This window comes from Megachile rotundata, chromosome 12 (genome assembly GCF_050947335.1).
Source record: "Megachile rotundata isolate GNS110a chromosome 12, iyMegRotu1, whole genome shotgun sequence".
In the NCBI taxonomy this organism is placed as follows: Eukaryota; Metazoa; Arthropoda; class Insecta; order Hymenoptera; family Megachilidae; genus Megachile; species Megachile rotundata.
The window spans coordinates 11,059,035-11,079,442 of NC_134994.1; the positions used below are offsets into that span (position 1 = coordinate 11,059,035).

General features: G+C 45.5%; 1 protein-coding gene across 1 annotated transcript in view; it reads left to right on the forward strand.

Annotated features, from left to right (window-relative positions):
• The window catches only part of LOC100876425 (LIM domain only protein 3), a 190,215-nt gene that overhangs the window by 18,783 nt on the left and 151,024 nt on the right, over positions 1-20,408 (forward strand). The window lies entirely within an intron of this gene.

Below are 20,408 nucleotides of genomic sequence, written 5' to 3' on the forward strand. Positions count from 1 at the left end.
ACGTGGCATTGTGCGAAACTGTCGAAGATTTCGTTCCCCGGTCAATTCATGGAGGATATTTCGATTAACTCTGTGAAAAGTCGGCAAACGTTTACATTGCCGTTGCGTGTTTGTTTAACCGGAAGTTTGTTAACAATTTTATTTTTCCGTGCCAACAGTTTTCGATATTTACCTTCCAGCGGTATTGCGTGGGTGTTTCAACTCTATATCGTCACCATATTACCGTGTCACTATGGACTCAGGATTTGATGGGAAGACTGACATTGATCTTGCATTTCAAGATCTAGATATTGCATATCAAATATATTATAGAATATTATAGAAAAAATGATAGATCACCCCTTTTTTATTGTATTATAATTTCACCACAAACACAGGGTGTAATCAAAAGATCTCCACAATGATAAATGACTAAAGTCTATAAAATTGTCCTATCATAGAAAGTGAATTCTATGGACATGACTCTACACGCAATAGGAAAGAAAGGTAGAAATAACGCTAGTCGAGTGTCAAACTGGGACGATAAAGCGGGTATAAAAGGGAGAAAAATGAAAGCAGCAGGAACGATCGTATATATTGGTCACGTTCCGAGGGTGCGCTCGCACATAGTAGTTTGATACTGATTGACGCTTGTTCGCGCGCGGAAGGATTAGAGATCCGACTCGTTTCGGGCAACCGCGTCTGCGCGGGGCATTCTGAACGAGCAGTAGGTCTTGTATGCCCCGTGAAACTTGCTGTGACTCAGAGATTCTTCATCCCTCGTCGCTCATTTTCTTTACCCCGACGTCGTGATACAGCGAATTCCTGCTTAACTCGGCGGAGATAGTCGACTGACCGTCACTCGTTTTTCTAATTAAACGCTATCCACTTAACGACATGTCAATGTTAGAGACTGATGCATTCTTGTTATTCACCCTTCGAGGTCTGGTCTGGTCTCATAATTTTGTTTGCAGGATTATAATGTACTAAGAATTATTATCGAGTACTTATTATATAAGTATAGTGACATGGATATTTTGTAGCAAAAAAGACTTGCAAACGAAAATCAGGTCCATAATGGGACCATCATTTTTTATCTTGAACATCATACATAAGCTCTCCTGCATAATTTCTCGAGACAAGACTTTCATTTTCATAAGTAGAGTGAGATTACTGTAATATAATTTCTTAAGTATAATGTCGATTGGATACTATTAATGTCTTGATAAGTAGAGACTTGATATAATCGTAGCGAACACTAGCCCCGTTTGAAAAAAGGACGTATCGAACGGGAGAGTCGCTGTCCTTTTAGCGAAACGCTACTGCAGCAAGAGCTCTCGTTTGGTCCTCTCGGGAATCGAGCGCGAAGCACCGGTGTCGGGGCTATAGAGTATATACGAAGAGGAATCAACGCGAACACGTCGTGAGAGGGTTGGCAGAAAGGGTGGGATCAGAGTGCATCACAGTTCGCAGGACGTCGTCGTAGTTTCCGTTAAGAAGCGCGAGACAAACGGCAAGGGGTAAACAATGAGGAGGAAGAAGGAAAAGAGACAGAGAAGGAAGGCGATCGCAGGGGTTGCTCCGTGAACGAGAGCGATGGCGATTCCATGGAGTAGGGGGTGGAAGAGGGATTTGTGGAAGTTGAGGGGGCTAGGGGATCGGTAGAGGTCGGTTCGAGGGCTGTAGGAAGGGGGTGACTGTACTTAGTTAGCGGACAATGCGGCCCCTAATGAACAGCCAGGGGCAGCCGGCAGAGCAGCCACTGGAGCACGCCATCTAGTCTGAGACAGACAGATTACGTTGCGTAGCGTTATCCTCCCTCGGCTGTTGCATTCGAGGTTCGCATTGCGTGGCAATTTCGATTACGGCCGACCGTTTCGCCGTTTACGACTCGAGTAAACCGTATCGACGTTCCTAAGTACCGCTCAACGTTCTGCACTGTTGAATCTACAGCGTGAAAACGGTTCTTCGAGTCATGCGGCAGGTACAGACGCGACACGTCCGACATACTGATACTTTTAGTTCACGGATATTATTCTTTGATTATGTCCTTAATCTCGTGGTTGGGCTAAACTTTTTGACTTGGGGTTTATTAACATCATGGAAAAATGGAAATTATTTTGTAATAAATTTTATTTAACATTTCTTAGTGAACTGATACTTGATTACAAGTTAAATAGCGAGAAAGAAAACCACTTTTGTGGAGTGCATTTACTTTACGAAGTGATAGACTCAGTCGGTAATCCAGGAGGAATCGAGGTCATTTATTTTTTTCATGTTGGTAGGCGCAGGTCGATTAGTAATTGCATTCTTGTGCTTATATTTAGCTAACTTAAGATTTCTTTCATCGGTTCAATATGACAATTAAGATAATGAATGGAATGAATGTAATCTTGTGATTAAAAAGAACATTCAGTTTCTAGAAATTTATCTCGTATAATAACTACCCCCTGTCAAAATCACAGTTCAGTAATAGCATTGTAACAATTTCTGATTACCCGCGTATGTTACATAAACAGACCACCTTGAGAGTTAAGGGCGTTTACACGAAGCGACATAATGCACCCTTGACTCTTGTCGAGATGGGGAATAAAGGGACATTCGCTCGTTCAGTCTAAATGCACCCTAAGGGTGAACTTAAGTAGATATAGTGTATTCCACCTAACTACCTTCAATTATTTCGTGACTCACGCTTCAGACTAGAGTTATTATTAAGGAAGGAAATTAGGTTACGATACTAAATTCCGTCATATAAACCGTACCCGCTAAAAAAAGTATGAAATTACGAAGCATCGAGCTTTTATAACCCGAAGAACATAAGAGTGCACTAAACCGGTCCGAAAGTTGAACTTTGTAAAAACTGTTGTAAAACGTTGCATCGTTGGTGACACGTAATATACGCGGAACAACGGCGTGTCAGGAATTGTATAAAAAAAAAAAACAAGGAAATATTGAAGATAATGGGGAGGAGTGTCGAGGCACATCCGCGAATGGAAGAAACGAGCCGCGTTATGGCACGATTGAGATCCACTGGCTGCTGCGGCGGTTGTAATTGGATTCAATTGTCCCGCGTTAAATCAGTGACTGCACTCTCCTGCCAGTTCTCCATTCTGCGTCTATCCATCCGCTACTCCTACGACACAGCTCATTGAAACGGCTCGGCTACAGCGCGCTCGGAAAGCCCGAGTCCTTCTCGACATTCGCGGAAGCTTGAAAAGAGTTTCCGCCGACGCATTCTTCCGTCGGTGCATAGAAAAACACCGATTATTTGCATAAATCTTTTGTTTCTGGCATGGCAGCGAACGGTCCGATTCACGCGGCGGCTATCCATTCAATTAAAAGGAGAAAAAAGAAAAGATCGTCCGTCCATTCGCGTTTAATCTTCTCGATTTAACGTCCGTGTCGTTGGCCTTATAATAAAAACCGAGGAATCTCTTTCATGAATTGATTAGAGTGGAAAATATTCTCCTACAATATTTTTATTGCTTTTATTAGACCGGTCAATTTTATGCTGTTTCCTTTACTTCCCAATAAATTCATGGTATGTTAACGTTTTATTCTTCCGCTAGATTACTGTCATTCGTGTCACGGTCACGCGTATCCACGTGATGTTCGAGGGTTACTCGGAATTTTCCTTGATCAACGCGAACCCTTAAAACAGGGGTTCCTCGCGAAGACGTACATAGATAACGGTGCTCTTATAATCGCGAACACAGAGCTGTGCGTCGGTAGGGAAGCTACGCACGTAGTGCAAACCACGTTTCCGGAAATGCAGCCGCGACGGCGAAAGGGAGTGGCGATAGAAGACATAAATGACGGAGAACACAAAGGACAATGCCATTAGTAAAATTACCACTTATCGCGTTATCGGTATAGCAAAGAGCATTCGGCAAGTGCCTCTTCTCGAAAATCGAGAACCCTTTCGTTCGCCGATTCTGGGGGATGCTGTCGCAGATGTGATCGATCGGGTCTTAATCGCTGCTTCAAGAAATATTTCGATCTCATTCCACATTCTTTTTAATCCATGTTGCTTTGGTACTTCACGTAACTCTTTGAGCTCATGTTGAGTTCATCAAACATGAATGTGTATTCATTATTATATTTTCTGTATTCTCAAACAGCTTTATTTTGAAGAATCTGACGTTCACCTATTTTTATGAAATACATCTTCAAGTATTATAAGTATTATATATAAAATTATTTATCTTCAAGTATTATATATAAAATTATTTATCTTCAAGTATTATATATAAAATTATTTATTATTGTATAAGTAAAAACTCATCCCAGAATCAGATTAGCTGATCTAATTATTAGTGATTGGTGATCTTCCGTCATCCAAGTGCGGATGATATAGCGATCAACGTGTTAATGCGTTCGTTGCGATCTCGAGAATAGACACGTACAAAATCGTCGTAGATAAGCGAGAGACCTTGATCGATCGCAGCTCGTGAACTACATCGAATATTCGTGACTCGAGTCTCTCGAGCAAAATTAATAAGAATAAAGTAATAACGTAAGGAGCCTCTACGGCCGCGTTTCTCGCGTTCTTCGATTTAATCTCCTTACGCGTTCGTGTACATGGGCGAAAGATTTTTCAGCCGCGAGCCCGGCAAGTTTAATGAAAATAGTTTTTACGTTTTTACCAGCAAGAGTCCCGCGGGGAGCGACCCTTTAACGAACATTCTAATTGAGTGAACCTCGGCCCTAATTCAACCCATCGCTTCAAGAGATGTACAAATATGAAGGTTGTTTTTTTTTGTAACACTGATTTTTTACTTAAGAGATAGTTAAATGTTTGCAATAGTAAAGCGATCTAAGACACCGTTGTTCGTAATAAAAAAGTTATGGTTATTCTCGTTCGACTGGTGGCATTTCCAACTCGACGAATGCGCACACCGATACGATACGTCGATATTCTGATTCTAACGAAGGTTGACGGTGCACAACCGGCAAAATAGTGTCTCGATAAATTCCGATGTTCGCGTTATAAGCTTCTTTCGCGCGTCTACGCATCGACGTCGCGAGGATAACGAGCAAACAGGTTGAGTAATCAATTTAATTTCTCTCTTCGTTGCACCTACACCCCTCGTTTCCCTTCCACTCGTTCCATCCTTCGTTATTTTGCCTTCCTTTTTATTACTGTTCTACCTGGTCCCCGTAACTCTCTTCTCCGACCTGCTCCTTTTTCCACCTCTTCCCGAGTCTAGCTACTCGTGTGGCGTAGCCTAGCTGTTGGTGTAGTTAAGAGCAATGGTTATAATGAGACCCCATTACGGCGCGACTTTTAAAATCTGTCTCTGACAGCTGGACCACGATGGATTATTCTTTATCCGCGGGGAACAGTTTATTTAAAAGTAACGAGACCGCCACGGATAATGAGCCGTCCTTCTTTATTTTCATCCGCGACCTGTCTATGAACTTCTTTCTCTCTCTATCTCTCTCTCTTTCTCGCCGGTTTCTCCCGGGAGAGCCGCACCGCTCCGCTTCGTCCTCTTATATGGCGAGCGTAATTGAAGTTTGTATCCAACGTAATAAATGTCCTCCGCGTGTACCGTGTAATTAATAAATTCCGGGATTAAAGAAGCTCGCCTGCGAGCACCAGCGCGGATTCTGCGAAGTTCCGACATAGTTCCGAGTTTCCTCGCTTTTCTGCGATTTGCCGATGCCTGACAATGAATCGACTTCTACAAACACGGAAATTAATTTCGGGACCATTCTTTCATGACACTACTTTTTTCACTTTTATACATTTAGAAACGCTGTGTAGGTGGATGATGCACTCGAGGGGTTGGCAACTTGTCAGTTTAGGAACTTGACAGTTTTCTTATATTCTCAAATTTTTAAGTTCTCAAATTTTCAACTTGTCAGATCAATTCACATCTTCTCAAGTTCCAAACTTTTGAATTATTAAATTATGTGCGACACTGAACTCTTCGGTGGATAACTTCATCAACACAGAGCATTTAAATTCTCAAAAAACAGCAATTTATTTAGGGATTAACTTCTCATCTACCCTTTTCCGAAGGACGAGCCCTCGTCAGTGGGCCTATTCGCAGGAATCTCTTTTAATTATCGGGAGTCGAATAATCGGGCGTTTAAAGCGAAATTAATGGAGTCCCTTTCCAGCAGGTCTAGCTAGATTTATTTTCTTTGGTGGCCCCCTTTACCTTACCCTTCGACGTCTTTTTCACGGCGTGACGACGGGAAGCATATGGGACTGCGGGGCACGGCAACGGCGCCATGAAATCTCCATAATTCTGGCTTACAGAAAATGACAGCTTTTAGCGTTGATGCACAGTTTATACCGGGCGTATTATTTTAAGTGGCGCTGTCTGTATAATTCAAGACCAGGGTGCACAGACACAGAGCGAGTGAAACGGAGCAAGACCCTATGGTATCGAGCCCGCGAGGGCGGAAAAGAGATGGACGGTCGGAGGAGAACGAGGAAGAGGAAGAGGCGTGCGGGAGGTGAAACGAGGGAGCGGGTTGGAGCGGAGGGGCGGGAAGGTCGACGCGGTAATGGCATCGTCGTGTCGCCAGCTTAAAGCTCCAGTGATTCTCAATCACGCGAATCCATTCTCCGTGTCCATCGCGTTGGCGCCGAGTCCGCCTCGCGGATGGAACGCCAGAGACTGCGCCGAGCTACTTTCCGCCCCGCCCCGCTCCGACATTCCGCCGAACTACCGGAAAATAAATAAACTTCCGCGTCTCTCTTTCCCGCTCTTTTTCCCTCGCTCGAATTCGAATTTGCCCGATGGAACGTGGCCGCGAGCGTAATGGACATTAGCGAACAGAGGGGACAGCAACGAGAAAGAAGAAAGGAAAAAAGAGACGCAGAAGGGGACCAGCTGCGGTTTTCTCTAATCTTTGAACAGGCTCGGCCCCACCGAATTAATACGAGAGCCTCGAAGAAAAGATAAACATTCCCGTGAATACTCTCGGGGGTATACGCGGCATGGCAGTACACGCACATGCGGGCAACCATACACCATGTGCTTCGGCAAGATGTTTTGACCGACGAGATCCCGTCGTCACGGATGTCGTTTCTGCTTAATTGTTCGCTCTCCCCTTCGTATCTTCCTTCTTGGTTCCATCGCACCCATCATGGAATACGCGCAATCCCTCGCGAGACGGTTACTCTCTCTCTCTTTAACCGTCTCTCGGAAGAATAACGCGTTACCTCGTTACCCGTCAATTTGCAACGCGAACGCGTCGTTAATATTCCGCCGGTATTCACCGGGCCTAATACGCCTCGAATTCCGATGGCATCGAGATGCTCGGCGGACTACGTCTTTACGCACCCGGGAGGTACGCGAAATTTTCGGTTCGGGTTACGAGTACCTGAGAAGTTTAGGCTGCATTCGGTTACATGCAGAAATTTGTGAATTTGAGGTTATGAGCATTTGTAAATTTAAAAATTTATAAAATTCGAGAAGGTGAACACCTTGGAGCCCATAGGGGTCCCTGACCCACATTCGGTTCGTTCGGATCGGAGGCGGCAATTAGATACCCGTCACATTCGTACATCCCTAAAACAGGCGAAATAACAACCCAAGTAACTCGAAAGGAATTCAAGGGACGATTGGGGCGCGTCGTTGGTGGTTAAAGCACCGAGACGCGGAGCGAGGTGGAAGATAGAGGGGGAAGAAATCAAGGGGTAGGAGATACAGTAACGAAAACGGGGTTGACGGAGACAGGGATAGAGATAGATATATAGAGGCCCGAGAGCAACGAAGAGGGATAGAGATCGAGAGAGATAGAGATAGCGAGGGCCGATAGACGTAGGCGTCGGCCAAGTTGCGCCGCTGATTGCACCACAAAGGGTGCAATTATGCGGCCCTCCAGCAATCACCGCGCATTCTGCCCGCCATTTGACCCCTCGACACCCCTCGAACCCCTGAAACCCTGCCACGCTCCGAGGTACCCATCGTCCCGGGTACATTGGCAGCGCACACTGCGAGCACGACAGACATATCACCGGTCGGGCCACCGTCACTTTTTATTTAAATGCGCCCCCTCGACGAGCCGACACCCTGAATGCCCCACGGAGTCTATGCAATTTAACCCGGTGTCGCGAGAAAAAATCTGTTAATGAACGATTGTCGGCTACTGGGATTCGGATGAAAATATCCTGAAAATTGGACGCCTTTCTTTCCTCCTTTCTTTCTTTCTTTCGTTCTCCCCCTACGGCCGCTCCGCTCGGCGCGACCTCTTCGCTCGAATTCGCCCCAACGATCGAGCGTTTATTCATCGACTCGCTAAATCGCGTGCTCCCTCGAACGATGCATCGGTATGTAACGTTCGATTGAACCAAGTTCGTTACCCCCTTTCTCGTCTGCTACGTGATCATTCTATGCAGGCTTGAATTAACCATTAAGCGAAATAGGCGACCGCTTAAGGTATCCAAGGGACCCTAATATCCTTCCTCGCTCAAATTATCCATATTTTCACGAACTAAATTCCGAATTTCTGATTCTGCAATGTTTTAACCCCACAAAGTCTTGAAATTGAAAAATTCCAAAAACGTTCTAAAGTTTTCGACAGCACCGGTTATCGGAACGAGTTGCGAAGCGATTCAAGAGATGAATTTAATTTCACCGTTGGTACCATGATTGTCCGATTCTCCTTGCTAAAATCCGGAGGAAAAAACAGTAGGGAATCGTAGACGCGAGACGAACGGAGAACGTAATTTCTGGCTTTTTGCCTATTACTCGGCAGCGTTCACGATGTACCGATTATGGAGAAAGGGCCGGCGAGGCTGGAAAAAAGCGAGAGACCGAGCACGGAGACAAGGGCCGTTACTGAACGGACGAAAGCGAGAGAGAGCAACGATATCATGAGACGACGAAGAAACGTTCCAGATGTGTTCAGCCGGCTTCTGAACAAGTTCAGAGTCAAGTTGCCAGACCTCATCCCCTCGCTGCTGTGGCTCGCTGGCAGGAAGTGCCGCATTAAAGCCGCTAATCTGCCTGTTTTCATGGCTCTACGTCGCTCCTCACCGTTTGCTACTCTTTCCTCTGCTTTCTACCGCCGACGCTCGTAAACTATGTGTTTATACCTGTTAGTTAAAGAAACGAACGAGCCTCGAACGATCGATACGCGATGTCAGCGTCGGGATCGCGACGACTTATTACACGGTCACGCGACGAGAAAAATGTTCTCGTCACGAGGCAAATTATTCCGCGATTTCGTCCTAATCGATTTTGTTTCGAGCGCCTATTTATCGTCCGATTCCTCCAACGGTTTTATCTATCGGGGAATTTTCGTAGGTCGCGCGTGCTCCTGCACCGTTCCTCGAAGTCGTGTATTTTTAGACGCATGCCGGAGACCGAGGCCAGGTTTAAAGTAAATTTTAAAAACGTATCTGTCGGCCCCCAGACGAAAATCTCTCCCAACGGCCCGTTTCTGTAATCCGAGGACATTAATTTGTTGGCAGGACGGACTTAAGAATGTTGACCCGGCCGTTTCCCCGAGGGACTCCTTGTATTTTCTCAGGTTATCTGGGAAGAATCCGGGAAACGGCGACGGGACGTGCTGGCCAAATTTTACGGTCACCGACATTCGTGTTTCCGAAATGGGAGGATCGTTTTGACTCTCTATCTCCGCTGTCTGTCGGTACCCGATCACGTTCTCAAATATTGATTTTTCGATTTCGACGATCGATCTTCCTTCTGCTCCGAAGTCATAGGGTCGCAGTTAAACCTGGCGACAGTAAACGGCTGTTTAATAAAAGACTTGATACACGAGCTTGTCATGAATTCCTCCAGTTTACGAAGACAGAAGTATTTCGTATCGGTGTAGCGTTAGAAATTTCATATTACGTAATAGCAACTGGGATGACAAGGGAACAAGCGAGTCATAGCGAACGAACAAGAATAAGAAAATAAAATTCAGTTAAAAAAAATTGTAACGTGTCATACATGTCCTAAAGTCGTCACCTGGGCAGATAAGGGTAAAAGACGAAAGTAAGGGGCCTAGATTGTAAACGTTGGCGATATCGGTTCGATTTTCACGGTCTCCCGATTTTCTGGGTGTAAAATCGGTAGCCGGGACGGCAAAAGGCTTCCTACCGTGGCATAGCGCGTATCAGTGCTGTTGGCGGCAGAGATCCGGGGGCAGAGGTGGCTCGCAAGCAAGAACGGGCGGGCAGGCGGGAGGTTATTGCCTGTTGGGTGATTTATCTAGTAATACTAGCCGACAGGCCACGAGGCCGTAGCACACCGGCATGGGGGCAAACCCGTGCCTTCTACCCCTACCCCGTGGGGCCAACCACCGGCACCGGTGGAAATTAAAAACTCACTTTATTACACGTCTCATTCTGTGCTCCCCGGTTGCGTCTCTGCCCTCGCTCCGGTAAACCGTCTATACGAACCTCTCCTTTCCTCTTTCCACCCCCTTTCGCGCCCAGCCGAGTTTCCTTTCCTCTCTCCGCCCCTCTCGTCACATCCTGCCACCCCTGCAGCGCCTCGTCCACCGCGCGGACCGACTTAATATGAGGCCGGCCATACCTGATGGAACGAATATTATTAAAGTTCGCCCGCACGCGAAACCCGTGAAATATCGCTGCTCCCCTTCTCCTTCGCCCCTCGCCGCCGACTCCGCGTCTCTTCTCTTCAACGCCGTTTAGACCCTTCACCTCCTCCACTCTCGGCTCGCTGCCTCTTGCCACCGGGCTTTTATTATCTGCCTCCAGCTTATACTCGAGATGGTAGCGAACTCCCAGAAGCAAAAATAATCACGGGTAAGCCGCGATGTAAATACGCCAGGTTCCGCCGCCAGAAATCGCGGTTCTTCTCCCGTTTTTCATTTGTACGAACAGTAACTCCCGATTTTTCAAATTCTCGCTGCAGGGTGCTAACCGCTCTGGAAAAGCAGTCGGGTAACGCGAAAATTGACTATTGTCGGATACGTGATGAATTCTGGGAGGATAGCAAGCAATGCTATTGGTTGAAGCGAAAATTTTCTCGATTTAAACTGATGAATAATTAGCTGAATCGGTCACATTGAAAATCTTGCTTCTGTCAGTTTATTGCACTCATATTATGATGAACGTATAATGAATCATATTATCCAAAGTCCCTTTGCAAAATCCTAAATTCTCAAAAATTAAAGAATCGCAGACTTCAGCAAGTTCAAAGTTCTCAGACGTCGAAGACTTAAAATCCTAAACACCCAAGTAACAAACTCTTCCTGTCCAAAAATCCTAAAGTGCAAAACTCTCAATACTAAATTCCCAACATCCTCAACACTAAAAAAACCATACTCCTAAAGTATCTCCCAAAATCCCAAATTTGTAAAAATCCCAAACTTCTGAAGTTTCAAAGATCTCAAAACAAAGTTCAAAAGTTGCAAAGTCCAAAGCAACCGCAGATGTAAAATTCCGCCATTTTGAAGTTTCCCGAAATCTTGAAGTCCTCGATGCTTCTACAAGTCTTAATCCGAGGCTGAGTGAGGATCGCACTCGCGAAAGTAACGCGTTCCGTTGCGCGATGGATTATTTATGATCCCATGCTTTTATCTGTATTACTTCGTCCAACTGTGCGGCCGTATTTAGAACGCTCCGACGCGCTTCCTTGTCGCGGGACGTTCCACTACGTAACCGGAAACGGTATAGTGGCGTGTTTTAAGGAAACGATTCGTCGTGGATTCAATGCAGAAGCGGGTATAATTTTCTCGCGTGTCGACCGCGACAACGTTCCTCGATTATCGCGTACACGCGACACCTATACGTTGCTCGATTTGTCGGGTGAGATGTGATCGCATTGTTCGATTTCAAAGTTGCGTGATCGATACACGGTGAGGGAAAAGTAGGTAATAGGTTGAATATTGCTCAATCGTAACGAAGAATAGGCAAGACCCATGAAATCAAATATTCATTTCGTGTTATCGACAAACTGAACAAGCGCTATTTACTGGACGAAATTAAATGTTAAATGTAAATTTTTGAAATTCTATGGAGGTTGTACGGTACCGAATCGTTTCTCTCTTTTCTTCGGAGGGTTAAATTTTGCTGCTCGCGAGGGATGCCTGTATAATCCGCAGACAATCAAGATCGGTCGGTGGAACGAGGCGGGTAACGCGATTGATTCAATTTCCAAGGTAAAGGGAGCGGTTACGGAGGGAAAATTGAGGCAGCACGTTGATCGGGCTCAAAACGACCATGGAACACACTTTATCTTATCGAGAGACATTGGCGAGGAACGCGCGCGGGTCTCTCCTAATCACCTTGCGTCCCAGCTGCGCGTCCTCTTTTCCCTTCCCTCGTGTCTCGAGTGCCTACGCACTCGGGTGCACGCGTGTGCCCGTGCATAGACCCCGGTGACGTACCCGTCGGTATCTGGCTCGTTTTATTAATGTCAATAAGGCAATTATTGTCGATGAATGGCGTGGGTGGGTATCTCGCTCATACCGCAGTCGTGCCGAGTTACCTGCCTCCGATATCGATGGCTACGAACGTGTTTTTAATACCACCGAATTGAACAAGTCACTCTGCACTCCGATTTCGTTAATTGATTTCGTTCGCACCGATGCTTCCATGCAATTAATTTCGATAGAAAATATGTTAAAATTACGACTTGACAGGTACAAGATACAACTTTGTCGTTTAAAATTCATTCAACATTTACAGATAATTTTTGGCTGTAGACTTGTTTGATCTAAAAACATAGAACTGATGTAGAAATGTTTTTTTATCATTCTGTAGACAAGTTCTTTAAACAAATAATTCGTTCAAAGAGAGAAACAATACAAAGTGATAAGAAATAGTTACATAAGGAAATTCGATGAAAAAGGGAGGGAATTTTTCCGAGTTCGTACAAGTATAATCCAAAGTGAATGAAGCTCGAATGCCATAAATCGAGTCCCTGAAAGTGGCCATGAAAGATGTCACAAGGGCCCATTGAAAATTATCGATGTAAAGGACGCTTTAAAACCTATTCCTTTTCGATCAACGGTTCCTTGAACGTTTGCGCGTAACTCGGCGCACTCGCTGAACGAAATATACAGGGGTTGGGGAGAATAATATAGGAAAGAGGGGTTTCTCCAGTCTCCGCTAAGCAATATCCATCCACCCCACATGCCTGCCTGCCTGCCTGTCTGCCTGCTCGTATTATCGGTGTGTACAGACGGGCTCTCAGCAATTTATCCATTACGGTCCCAGTCGCGCGCACTATTATTGCATTTTTTGAAATTATTGCTCGCCGGCATCGACGTCGCTACCATCTTGATTGACAGCCTGCGCCTTTATCGCGCGGCCCGTAAAACGTGCATACCGTTTTCTCCGCATGAGCGTACGAAAACAACAAAACTGTATCGATGCACCGAAGGCGCTACGAAACGACGTAGTAATCGCGCCGATCGATAATTACGCCGAAGGCGGGTCGCGTGTTCAAACTCGCTTCGTTTCCTCGTTAAACACGGACCAGTTTGACCGTCTCGGTTGGGATCGTCAACTTTTTACGACAAGTACGCGCGCGGACTCCATTATGTGAACCTCGTAGACATACGACTATCGGTATATTATTGATACCTAACGATATATCGATAATATTGTTAAGATACCGTTAAGAGGAGCTGAACTTGGCTGAAATGCAGCGCATTTAATATTACATACTCGTAGGTCGTAAATTTTATATCTCGTATAAATATGTCGTACTGGAGAATGTTTGTGTATTTCTGAAAATAGTTCGTACTTTATTAACCCTTTGCACTCGAAGATTTTATTGTTTGCTAACAGCAAGTTTAAAATATTAATTAAAATGTTAAACGAGTTCTTCTGTAGTTATTATTTCTCTACTAATAATTTCCACTATTGTCTATGTTTATACATCACATGAGCACTATTATAGAATTAATTAAATAATGCTTATTTCAAATTATTGTATTAAATCGAATGGCGCCTGAGAGGCATCTCTTGAGCGCAAAGGGTTAATCCTAGCTAAAGGTCTCTTTGACAGCCAGAAACTTTAAAACTTTCTGCCTGAAAAGTTCGATGAAATCATTCGTGAAAGTTCCCTCTATTATTAATAGTTGAAATAGTTGTATTAAACCGGTTGAGTCACCGTTGAAAGGGTTGTATAGTCATTCCACGGTATCTGTACGTATCTGCTATTTATCGAGAACGATATCGATAATACATCGGGTCGAAGAATACCACATAAGAACGGAAAGGCGGCTTCAAAAGAGACGTGGTCGGGGCAGAAGCAACGCGATAATACATGGTCCGAAGCGACCGAGCGGATGTACGTGTTCGTTTGGGGCAGCAAAGTCCGTAGAGGACCCGGTAAAGGTTGGCGCGGTAAAAAATTCAGAGGGTGAATAAATCAAGAAACGTCGCAGCAGTGGCGTGCGCGCGAGTGCGCGAGTGCTCGCTATAAGTAACGACCCAATGCTGCCGCGATCCGCTCGGTCGACGATCCTCTTCTTTTGTACATACTTTATGGCGAATAATGCGTGAAAAGGGACACGGGACGAGAGCCAGCCGAGACGCCTTAACGCGTCTCCTTTCAACCTGGACATTCCCACGTATGTCCCCGGTTTAATCCTCTGATCCGTCCTTAGAGGTGTACGCGATGATTTAAAGGCACCCCTTGCTCGAATCGGTGTTGTCTTCCATTACAAAATAAGATTAACCGCGGCTGGCCATAGTACGCGAAGCAGAACTTGATGCATTGTCGTGTTACGGTCTTCGAGGTGTGTTCTGCGCCTTGTTCTCCGTTCGGACGACGAGTTTCGTCCTTTTTCACCCTCCTGGCGGTGCTGAAAGGACTCGTACAATAAGGAGATTAAACGCAGTGGCATTTGCGCATCGAAACTTGAAACGTCCACTGCTGGCACGTTAAAGGACACGTTCCGATTATCTGGGAATTCGGCTTTGCTTAGGGTCAGGGTTCGCTACGCTTTGAAATATATGAATGTGGAGATTTTGCAATTGTAAGATTTATCTTAGAATTTGAGAGCTTAGAAATGAATGTTCCTTAGGGAGAATGTTCTGGGGTGATCAGACAGCTCGGTTACGTCAGTGGTATCGTTGAAATTTTCAGTGGCCGCGAGAAGCGTACAGGCAAAAATTTGTTGACCAAGTTTCCCGCAATACAAACGCCGGTGTTCCGATATTGATATCTGAAGAAGGTTCTTTCGCCGAGCAAACGGACAAAACGCGCATCGGGATACGTTCGAAGCACTGTTTTTAAAGTTGCCACTCGACCAAGCGTATTCTCGGTGTCTCTGTTCGATGGAACATCCGCTCGACCAATACGGGTAAAGGTAGCGCGTGTCCGCGCTGGTCGCGCAGCTTCGTGGATTTATTATGCATGGACCTGATGTATCGGACATCGGACGAAGAGCTACGTGCTTGGTCGTACGCGCACGTGTGTTAGTGCCGCTCAAGTGGCACTGGCCATCAAGGGAGGTAGACGTTACTCTCGAGAGTGGACCGGGAAAGGACGACTGCGAAGGATAAGAGGAAGGATGGTGAGCCTCGGTGGGAGTAGATGAGAGTAGCTCGACTACCTCTGGCTCCTTCTCGGACTCCCTTTTTCTCCGTGATATTTTCTCTTTCGAGGCAACTTCTATTCGTCCGCCTCAACGATCCTATCCTCCACGACACGCGAACGGACTCACGCGACTATCCCAATCGTGGATGTATATTTTTCACCTGGTCGTTGCTTTCAATTATTCCTTGATTACGCCCGAAAACGTTTTTTCCCCGGTTGTCTGGTGGAAGAAATACGTTTAGCCGCGTTTGCCCGTAAACACGAGCGCCCCCTTAAATATGCCAAACTGTTTTGCATCTCCGCGGCAAAATATTTGTGCACCGGAAAAATATTTCCGCAGCGAGCGTAGCCCGGTGGCCGTCCAAACACGCTTGTTCCCTACACGCATCCGGTTGTTGCCCGTTATCCAAACACGTAGGTGTCCACGATGCCTTTCTACCCCGTGCAACTTCAAATATTTTTTCGAGCGTGAACTCGAAAAACAAGCGACTCCCGGTTTTCGGCTATTAGTCGATCGCCGTTCTAGCCGATCGGACAGAGGGATAACGGATCGATGATCGGCCGGCTGTTTCGATTAAGGCTCGATCCGCGTTGCGGATTTTGGAAGGACGCAGCCCGATGCCATCGATGCTCTCGTGTGGCACAGATACTGAGAGCTTTTCTGGAAGAGCAGGGGTCCATTAGCCGACTCGCCTGTCTTCTGAGTCCATTACAAGATGAGCCACCAACCCCCCGAGCGTCCTACCCTCCGTTTCCAACTTACTCAACGATACGGTACGCGATCTATACCTACCGTATAGATACGTTTCTCTCTCTCGTGTTTTCTCCTCTCTTTCGCGCTCTTCCATCCCCTATCTTCTCCCTCTGCCTTTATATCGCCCCTGCCTTCCCTGCCTACTACTCAACTTCTCGATCCTTCTTGTTCTGCTTCTTAATCCTTTTTTCCGCAAATAGATAGCGGAGTACAACCTTCGAACATTACTTCATAGCGGCAATTACTTGACACCTTTTTTATCCGATTTCCTCTTACTAGGATTGGGTAGACTCAAATCCCCACGCTTACTATAAGTTCTCAAGGTTGCAAATCCTCACTCTTCAAATTTTAAAGTCTTAGCTCTAGAGCTACAAATTTCGAACATTTAATCTTCACATTCCTTATATCCAAAATACAAATTATTGAAAGCTGTTACAAGGTGTTTAGACTATCATTAAACATATAGAATTCCCAAGACAAAATCCCAGTCACGTTAATGGGCAAGTAACAATTTGACACATGGTTCTATTAATCGATTACCATTGAACACGATTGACAAAATTTTGGACGTAGTACAGCAAGGTAATTATCGTTACAGTTTCGTAAACGGAAACGGACATTGAATTGTGTTTCCTGTTTCGGCCTACCATTCCGACAATTACGGGTAACGAAGGGTATATCGCGTGACTGTGGGAAATTTAGGTTTTATCGAAGAAAAGCTCGATCGAATTTAGAAGTTGAAACCGTGCGAGCTCTCTTAATTAACGAACGCTAAATAAATCCGTACCCGGGCGGAACTCGAATAGCCCATGAACCGGGGGTGCGGGTGGCAGGCGTAGAATTTATTTCGGCATCGACACGGAACGTTTCTTCGGCAGACAAGAGCACGAGCGAGCGAGCGAGCTAGCAATCCGAGTGCCGTTTAGTTTAATACACGTAACGCTACTCTCCGGCTGCTTTTTCTCCCGAATACTCTACTTCCAACCGGTTCGAAGTAGTATAAGTCGTGGACAAAGTAGACGGCGTACAGAAAACCTCCATTAAAGTCCCTAGAAGTGATTAGTACCCTCCCCATCTTCTCCACCCTCGCTGTTTTCTCTATCCCTGCCATTTCCTTCCTCCCGTTTTCCACTTCGCCGTTCCTCTACCCTTTGTGTCATTCTCCGCTTCTCTTTTCTACTTGATCGTTCGATCTCTTGCTCGTCAGCCAACGTATGCGTAAAGGAGCCGAGAAAACGAATTCCGATTGCTCCGCAACGATCACGAATTCCTTTCATATGTATTTTCGCTGTCACCTTTTTTAATACGTCACCTGAAAACCTCGGTAGACGTGACATTCCGTTGAATTAAATTCAACACGGTTTCCTGATTACCTGGCAGTCGCCCCAATTTTTGCTATGAAAAAATACGGGAGTTGCGTGTTGGACGGCTAAGAGGGTGAAAGGATGATACCGATTCAAATTGATAAAAATTTCCTTCTATTCAACTTTTTTGAGTATCGAAATTTTCAAGTAAATTTTCAATGAACCTCCAAACTTGCAAACTCTTAGATCTTGCATCCCCAAAGATCACAAGGTCATTTCTAAATTTTCTCAATTCTTTAACCTCAATTTTTGGACGTCCAGAAACTTTCAAGTTTGTAAATAAAAATTTCCGAATCTGTAACTACTGATTCGAAAAATGGAGGGACACCGTTGGAGCTCTTCGCGTGGAAAGTAACAGGGTAAATCGGCAAAATTCACGGAATGTCATTTGGTAATCCACTCTTTTGCCTGATTTAATCAGCGGTCGATCATAAATCAGTCGGTAATTAAACGAGACCATCGGCAACGTGGCGGCAGTAAACATGGCCTAATCCATTTGGTTTGGTAAGGTGTGGATAGTATGGGAGTGGAAAAAAGGTCATAGCCTTTCTAATTTAATCTGGCGAATGATTCCGTGATTCTCGAAGCCGGCGGCAACCCTTTCATTACTTACGTCCCCACCCTACCGTACGAGGCACCCTCGCGCGCGCCACGAGCAGCCCGTGAGCCTGTGTGCCTCCTTCGTCCCGCGACCACCCCCCAACAACCGGCGCAGAACACTAAATCAGCGACCAGTGTAATTTTTGTAATGGGAGGTGTGGCCTGGTAGGGATGGTAGACGCTTCTCCCAGCGGGAGAACCGGACATATAGTAGGGATACCATCCCTGCGTTCGCTACGCGTCGAGGAATGGTAGGGTTCGTAGGGGCGATTTCAAGGGGTGGAATTCTACGATGCGAGCACGCTGCTACGGTGGTTAATCCTCCGTCGCTATGTCTCGACTCGGGTTACGATCCACCACGTTCCCTCTCTTTTTCTCTCCTTCGCTACCCCTCGTTCTTTCACCCCCTTGTTACGCCGCTTCTTGCACCGCTTTCTCTTTCCCTTCCTACCTACACACATAGGCGCACACTTTCGCCCGGTATAAAGCGATTTCTCCGTTGGTTTATCCTCGAAAGGACGGTAATTAGAGATACTTCTAGTTCCTACGTCAGTTGCCCCCGTGATTATTAATACTCACGGACCATTCTAATTACCGCGCTGTCGATGGTGCTTACCGTACCTATAACGTGTCCAATATTTTCATTATTCATTTTACAAACCTACAGTTTAAAAATTTACTGACTTACAACTTCGTACATTTCGATATTTGATCTTGCCTTCATAGACACTTGAAAATGTAGGAACCTTAAAATTTATGTATCAAAGAATGCAAGTCGAAAATTTATAAATTGAACATGAAAATTGCAGATTGAACTCTCCTAAATTTTATCCCGAAATGTACGAGTCCTGACGTCATCCAGAAATTCCGTATCAGGGAAGCGTCCATATCGGTCCTTTGCTATTCCAACGATCCGCTTTCTCGACTTCGTTATTCCCGCCTTTAATTAACCCGTATCGAATATACAAGTCAAATGTCCGATCGAAGGACTACCTCTTAAAAATCAACTCAACCCTCCGCTTCTTTTTCCTCCTTTTCGATCGAGGCTGCACTCGAATCGTGGGAACACGCTGCGACCGGAGTTTTAATCGCGCGCGAGGTCTTAATCCGCTACGGAACGCCGAGCGTCGCGGAGAATCCCGCTCGAGTAGCAGTTAAACTGTACGGCAGCGTGAATGGTTCGATGATAGGCTGTTCTGGAGAGGGGCAGCAAGTTCGCTGCTGGACAAATACGGGTTTCGGCAACACGAGTTCCTCGAGTTCGAATCACTGAACTCTAAACTACCTGAGAGGAGCAGAGTGGGAGCAGATGGGCAAAATGGGCCCGAGGGACAAGCGGGACTTCTTTATCTTTTTTAGTATACGTGCAAATTGTAGCTGTACACGTATGTGTAAATTGTAGCTGTACATATGTGTAAATTGTAGCTGTACACGTATGTGTACACATGTGTGTAGACATGTATGGGTTTTAGTTGGTATATGGGACTAGTTGGTACATCGTAATTACTTTTTAGAACAAGTATTGAATTGCAGGAATCGATGATTTGTAGATTGGTCACTCGTGTGCGATCACACAGTGGTTCTCAATCAAAGTTACATGTATTGGTTCTCAACCTCTCTTAACAAATCATTTTCACGATTATTTGCAAAAATTCCTGTGCTCTTTATTTGAAGATGAAAATTTGACCAGATTCCTGTGATTCAACCAAGACACAAGTATTAAATAGAACACCGTTAGACCAAAAGTTCCAGTTCAGGCAATAAAATGTACCAATATTTTGCAGTTAGATATTTCAAGCCCAGTAAAGTTCAAAATATCCGGGATAATAGGGAGCCGTTAATTGAAATCCTCCATAGTACTGCAGAACTTTACATTTTAGAATAAGTCGAAAATGTCCGAGCGCTTATGGAAGTGGTTGTACTTGCAAGAATGAAACAGAGGTTACTATTAACTGGTATCTGGTAGTGGGATGGGTCGGTTTTCGATACAGGGAGTTCTCATTCCAGCTAGTTTAGAGTTCAGTGGTTCGAATACGGGTGCGATGACGGTCGAGTGCGACCGATTAAGAGCGGGGATAACAGCCGCGGGTGGGGAACTCGGAAACGGCGTCGTAGGGGTGGCAAAGGTCTCTATAGTGGGGGTTTCTGTGCAAGAGTAGGGTGGATGTAGGGAGAAACGTCGGCTAGGGTGGGGATTTATCACTTTCGGTGGCG